Below are 7,661 nucleotides of genomic sequence, written 5' to 3' on the forward strand. Positions count from 1 at the left end.
TTAGGCTGATGCTCTATCCACTGAGCCAAACCAGCTCGGGCTATTTGGGACATATTTAAAATCTCAACTCATTTATTGTATTTACTATTATTTTCATCATTTTCCCATTAAAAATAGACATTTAAATTCTGAAATGGAGAATGTATTTTAAATGAAATGTGAAAATGGTGTTGCCAAGTGCTGTAGAGCTCACTGCTGCTGCTAAGCCATCAGAATTCAGTCAGGGTAGAAGGAAGACAGCCCTGGTGAGGGAGCAGGGCCAGGCAGTTTTTCTTGTGATGGTTTTTAACCTCCACAGCCCACATGCTGAATTAGCATTTGAAAGTTGCCTATTCATGTCCTTTGTCCAGTAGCTATTTGTCTAGACTAAAATGGACTGAATGGTCACTTGGATGAGAGGAGGAGCCATTTAAACTGTGATGGAAGTAGGAGCTTCAGAGGGCAGACTGGTTCCAGAGAAGCCTCCTGTTAGCATGACATAAGTGGAAGCTTCTTGAGAGTGGCATTGGGAACAAATGATTATTTCTTCCTACAGTTAGGAGAGGAGAAAATCAGTAAATGTGAATGAATAGAGTACTGAAGAGGACAATATTCAGGAAGTACCCCAAATTGAAATTCTGTTCTTTGCAGCTGTTGCCATAGATTGTGCCCTGCACTGCACACATACTGTGACACACCAGTTGTGGCTGATTGGAACACTTTCTGAGTGTTCTCATAATGAGAGCAACCAATGTCTTCTACTGATCTTATACCTTAATTAAGGTGACAACTTAAATAAGTCTACACACCCAGTAAAAATTATGTCTTCTCTCTCTTCCACCATGCTGTCGGCCTGAGTGGGACAGAGCCCATAATAGCATGGAAGAGGCTCTTTTGTTTATTGCATAGGACTCGGCTCCCTGGTGGTCCTTGGGGATCACGAAGTCTGGGCGTAACATATGGGGGCTCATCCGGGATCCCCAAGACCATGAGGGGCGCTGATCCGGAAAGCCTGACTGGCCGCGGTAAGTATGTGTGTGTCTGTGTCCTTGTGTGAGTGCTCTGGAGGGACATGGAAACCCCTCGTGTCGTTGGTGCTCGAATACATCTGAAAGACGCACCATTAAGACCACGGGCTTAGGATTCAGAAGATGTTCTGACCTCCCGGGAGGGCCCTTCAGGCAGGAGAGACGTGGAATCCTCTCCTAGGGGGCTCCTCACATGCGGGAGAGGGATGGAAACCTCTCCCAGGACGAGGTGAGCGGCGTGACCCAGTGCCTCACATGCAGGAAAGTGATGGGAGACTTTCCCAGGTCTGATTTTGGTGTCGGCAGGCGGCGTGGCGCCCCAGGATGGAGCCAGCAAAGTGGGGCCAGCATGGTGGCGTGGGGCCCCCCGGCGTTGTTGGGTTGGAGGGGGGGCTTCTGCAGGGCTCAGTCTGCGCATCGGAGCACAGCTGGGCAGGTGCGGCCTCGCTTGCGGGGCAGGCACCTGGGTTAATTTTGCTGGCTGCCTGGAGAAGGGGAGGCGGAGCCAGGAAGCCGCTGGAGAGACTCGCGCTTCCTCCTCGGGGTGCCGCCTGAGCAGCACAGCTAGGGCGATGGCGGCTGCAGCCTCGCTCGGGGGCCTGGGCCGGCATGGTGGTGGCATCGGTCTGGGAGAAGAGGCCTCATGGGCAAATTTCTGTGCTCTTGTAAGGGCGAGAGAGAAGTGGACCTCTCCCAAGTCTGGTTTTAAGTTGAAATGTTGATGTTGGGTACCCTCTTGGTTGTGATTTTCTGTGTTATGGGGGTCTGGAATGGCCAATGGTAGACTCGTTCTAGTGGGTGGCCAGCTTTCAATGTCGGAGGGCCACTGGTCGACATGAGGCCGTTGTTTGGTTTGGCTTCCATGAAGTTGGAAGACTGTTCTCAGGAGCCCTCTGTCTATTTCTGTGTTCTTTGTATGTTTGTATAAATAAAAGTTTCATTTTACTCTTAAAAAAAAATTATGTCTTTACTTCAGAACTTTTCCAAGGTTGTGTGAAGGTTTCCACATTCCAGTTTCTGGCTATCTTTATCTCTCATTACTAGCATATAATGCCACCATTTCCTGAGCCAAATATTTGCAGTTTTGTGTCTACATGTTTTTCTAAATATTTTTATGTTTTTACTTAATTTATAAATCTAAACTATAGGCTTTATTTGGATTTCACTAGTGTTTTGTTTTGTTTTATTCACAAATGTCCTTTATGATAATTCAGTCCAGGATACCACATTGCATTTAGTTGCTATGTCTCTTAGTGACCTTGTTTTTTAGTTATTTTTAATGACAAAAATAATGTGCTTATTGTAGAAATTCAAATAATTCTATAGTATATAAAAATTTAAAAAGTACCTTCCTAGGCTCTTTTCCATTTTCTTGAAACTATTAAAATTGCTTCCTTGTCCTATTGGAATGGTAGCAGAAGCCATTTCAGAAATTCTGATTTTACATAATCGAAGATTGCTGGCCGGAGCTGCTCAGCTGTCTTAAGATAACCAATAATAGAGGTCTTAAAAAAAAAAAAAAATGTTACAGCAACCACTCATTTTTTGTCCCTAGTCACTGGGACTGTGGCCTTTGAGGGACATATATTCTTATCTTGCTTTACCTGTAGTAGGCCGATCAATATTATTTGCAGATGAGCTACATAAATCCCAGAATATGAAAAAAAAAAAAATCTAAAATGGAAAAATTCTTGAAAATGCTGTTGTTTGAAGATGAACCTAGGATAACAACTATTCTTTCAGCTCTGGAAGTATTTCCTGTTTTTTGTTTTTAGACATAATTTTGTCTTAATTCTTCCCATATTTATTTGTATGGCTACTTAAAACAATGCTGAATCACTAGGATAGAAAATACATTTCCTTGCAAAAGCAGGAAAAAGAAAAATTCTGATTTAGATGTTTATTGTTATAACAAGGCTTTGCAATTTTCTTTTAGATATTTTGAAACTTGGGGACATTTTCAATAATAGGTATATAGAGTGCAACTAAAATATCAAGGTTTGATTCTGATAAGCACTTATTAGATCTCATAGAGTTTTTGGTGGGTATGATGATATGAGACTGAGATAAGGAGACTTTCACACAAAAATTAAGACATGTGAAAGACAATGCTTTAAAATTGAAGAACTGAGAAGAAAGAAGATATCAATCAAATTATGTATTGATTCTGGTTTGTAGAGCCTGTCATACTTATTACTCTTAATTACCTGACAAGAAAAATTGGCATTTGAAAATTGATTGCTCATTGTGTTGGACACTGTACTACACTGATGTAGACCAGAGGCTCCCAAATGAGGCTGATCATCTGAATATAGGTTCCTATCCTGAGAGTCTTATTTTTGTAGATTTTTGAGTGTAGCACAGGAATATTTTTAGTAAGTTCCACCAGACATTTTGGGAACCACTGGTGTAGACCCTTGTATGTAGAAACTCTAGTCCTTGTTAAAATACAGACTACCAGGCCCCACCTCCCACCCTCTCCCCATGGGTCTTGGGTGGGGCCTGAGAACTTGCAGTTCATTCCCACGGAGATGCTGCTGCTGGGGGCCCAGGGACCACACTGAGCACCACTGATAGAGACCATCCCCAGGACTCCACAGACCCGGGGGGCCACACTCAACACAGAAACAACAAACTGAGTTCCATGGCAAGTCTTCAGCTTCCGTGCTTGTTTGTCATGTTCGACTTTGTGGCTTTCTTCTTTGGAATGAGCATTAACTGATGGACCTCTGTCCCTATGGAACGCTTTGAGTGGAAAGAAGACCATAGTTGCTGGTGAGGGTGGCGCGGTAGTATATGAAAATGGCTGAGCAGTGTGTGGAGCTAGGCTAATACCCCATTCTTTGACCCTGGTTTATTGTGAACTGGGCCAGGCTGCCTAAGCTTTCTATGCTCTAGCCATGGAGCTGCAGCCATGCTTCCTCCTGCCAAGAGGCCTTGCTCTTCTCAGGCCTGGAAAGCTCTTCTTCCCCTAATGTCTTGTTACGGGTAGCTTAAACTTGGCTCACCATCCATCATCATTTCCTTGGGAAATGCTTTCCTGACCTCCCTAACTAGATCAGGTCCCCCTTTTATGCACAGTCAGCACCATGCACCTGCCCTCTCAGCATTGTCCCAGCTGCAGTTTTATATTTATTGGTGTGATAATTTAATTAGTCTCTCTCCACTCGTCTGTATGCTCTTGGATTTACAGTGAAAAAAACCCTCATCATCTCATGTTTTCTATTTGCTCCAGCCACAAGCACAGTACAGGCACATAGTGATTGAAGAGGTGGCGGTGAATAGGATCACATCTTAGGGAGTGGGAAGGGCAGTGCAGGGTAGGCATTCCCAAATTGGACTTTTATCAGTCAGATCCAATCTGGAGACAGAAAACACACACATATTCTAAGAGGGAACTTAATATAAAAGATTGTTAGCTAGGAATTGGGGAAGAGAAAAGGCAAAGAGGGTACTGAAGTGTCACAGAGGTTAGAATGATAGGAAACAGCAATCACACCTAAGGCTGGGGTTTTGAAACTTAGAAGCTTAGAGCAGGGCCTGCTCAGCTGATCCTGATTCCTCAGGAACTTAATGGGGAGACTGTGGAGCTGGCATTCAGACCTCTCGTGGGGAGATGCTGGCCAGTTAGCGCTGGTGTCTCTGAGCAGGCAGGGGAGGTGGTGGTCAGTCTATATCGGGAAGCGGTGGAAGCAATTGCTGCTGCTCCCATGAGGTGTTGTGTGGCCACAGGGACACTCTTGGGAACAGAAAGCAAACAGCCTCCCAGTCTCCTTCTAGTGCCCGCTATTGGCTGAGCCAAACAGGGACCAGCTGGCGAAGGGAACATGCTGAAGATAGAGATAACCAGGTTAGGATTTTTAAAACCTGTTTGACTCGAGTTTAGAAAGTGGGAGGAGGAAATAATTCATTACCTGGGGAACAGTTGGGCAGTCTGAAGAGTCTCTGACATTAACTTGAACTTTACTTTCCTTCTGTAGGTCAGGGAAAGGAGTAGCCATGGCAGCTAACTTGGAGTCACGAGTTGTGCGCCATTACCTGGCCTATTTTGTGGAGTATGCTGGATGGATGCAGGAAGAAACAGGTTCATCAGATCCAGGGAGATATACCCATTGGCAGCTTTATTACATTGCATACACTTTCATGGGCTTCTCATAGAGCTTGTGAAAATTCCTGGGTCTGTTCCACACCCTGATAATGACTGATATCTTTTAAGAGATAGAACACCACAGATATTTGATTATATCTCACCAGTAATTTCTGGTTCACATGACTTCACTGTATATGAGCTGATTTGTGAAGCATGATGCTAAGGAGAAGTAGTATTTTTTATTTGTGTCCTTTCTGGTCTTTGGCTGAGGTCCAGGGAGGTGATGGGTTTCTGTACCAAGGGAGGATTTCAGAGGAGAGAAAGAACAGAGAGCAAAAGCTCAGAGCTTACAAGGTTAACAGAGAAGTTTTATACTTTTAAGATTTGGTGTTTACAAATCATGGCCCTCTGACCATTCCTTTGGAAGCCAGAATTTGGACCCAGAAAAATTGGACAAATATTTTAATAGAGAGCAATAGTCCATGTATTGTTGCTGTCTTAAAATAGCAGTGACTGACTTTGACATATAATTATTTGAAAGTTTTATAGTGAACATTTTTCAAAATCCATTTATTTTATTTTTATTTATTTTATTATTATATTTTATTTTGCAGATATTGTTGAAGGACTCCTAGCCACAGCCTCATCTTTCTCCTCCATGTGGAATTGTCCTCACTAATGAGTTTGGGATTCACCCTGAGATTCCAGGTGTCTTAAGCCTGTGTACCCACTGGTAGTTCTTTGAAGGAAAGTTAGCATTTTTTTCTTTTAGGTAGTTGGTGTTTGGGTAGTACTGATAAGGACAGCACATAGACCTGGACATTTTGGAGCTAATTTTTGCAGTGGAGCCAGAGGTCAAGAAGGAAAAGAAAACTGGGAAATTTAAAATTTGAAGGTAAGAGTATAGTTTGGACAAATTGTTACCGGAAAGGGACCCTAGGGTCTGCCTAGGGCCAACCAATAGTGTGTGGGTTCTTGACTTCATGCAGGAAAACATTCACAATAGGAGTCCAAGTAAATTTTATTGGGCGTTTATTAACACAGGGACAGTGAGTGAAACAAGAAAGGGCTGGGGAAATAAGCCGTGGCTGGGTTGCGTTGGCTCACTAAGAAGTTAGAGAAAAGGGGACCTTGGGGACAGGCTCAGGGTTTTGCCCGGGATGGACTGGCATTTCCCACTGCTGCCCTGTTAGAGTCCCTTAGAGTTTAGGAGATGCATGCCTGGGGGAGAACAAGGGGCAGAGAGGGGAGGAGAAGGTAAAAGCATGGCCTTGGTAAGAAGAGCACACCGAAATCCATTATTTTAATTGAATGGAACTTATTTACAGCCTGGAACTGGAAATTGGACAAAAGCTCATGCCACGTTAGGCTTTCATGGTGGATAATAAGGTCTGACATTTTTCAGACATCAATCTGAATCTAGGTGAGGGACGCTGCCTTTATTATATGTACCCAGTTTATTTTGTGGTTCTGATTGTGAACGTGAAAGGCCTGTTTTATTCTAAATATTGCCATGTGGCTTTTAGTTCAATAATTATCATAAGCAAACACTAATTATATGGATAAGATATGTATATATATAATAATTTTATTGCTGCTCAAACAAAGCTTGGAAACTTACTTTCCAAACAGTGGGCATACCAATTTTTGAAATACATTTACTGTGTTTCTAAATTTAAAAAGATCCCAGCCAGTGTGGTTGAGCATTGACCTATGAACCAGGAGTTCATGGTTTCTAGTCGGGACACATGCCTGGGTTTCAGGCTCCATCCCCAGTAGGGAGTGTGCAGGAGGCAGCCAATAGATGATTCTCTCATCACTGATGTTTCTATCTCTCTCCCTTCCTTTTTAAAAATCAATAAAGTCACACAAGTTCCAGAGGTACAGAGAACCCCAAACAAGAAGAACCCAAACAGATCCACACCCAGACACATCATAATTAAAATGACAAAAATTAAAGACAAAGAGAGAATCTTAAAGGTGGCAAGAGAAAAGAAAACTGTCACAAAGGAGCTGACACCTGATTTCTCATCAGAAACTCTACAGGCCAGAAGGGAATGGCATGAAGTACTCAAGGTAATGGAAAGCGAGGATCTGAGACCAAGATTACTATATCCATCAAGGCTATCATTCAAAATAGATGGTCAAATAAAGAGCTTCCCAGACAAAAAAAAAAAAAAAAAAAAAAAAAAAAAGGCTAAAGGAGTTCATCACCACCAAGCCAGCATTATAAGAAATGCTAAAGGGATTGCTGTAAGGAATTGCTGAGAAGAAGAAACAGAGAGAGAAACCTAGCCATACAGAATTAAAATGGTATAAATAAGTACCTCTCAATAATAACCCTAAATGTAAATGGACTAAATGCTCCAATCAAAAGGCATAAGGTAGTTGAATGGATACAAAAACATGACCCAACTCTATGCTGTCTACAAGAGACCCACCTCAAAACAAAAGACATACACATGCAAATGAAAGGAAAAAAAAGCTGGAGTAGCAATACTCATATCTGACAAAATGGACTTTAAAAGCATCATACTAAGTGAAATAAGCCAGTCAGAAAAAGA

The sequence above is a fragment of the Pipistrellus kuhlii genome, unplaced genomic scaffold (assembly GCF_014108245.1).
Source record: "Pipistrellus kuhlii isolate mPipKuh1 unplaced genomic scaffold, mPipKuh1.p scaffold_m20_p_3, whole genome shotgun sequence".
In the NCBI taxonomy this organism is placed as follows: Eukaryota; Metazoa; Chordata; class Mammalia; order Chiroptera; family Vespertilionidae; genus Pipistrellus; species Pipistrellus kuhlii.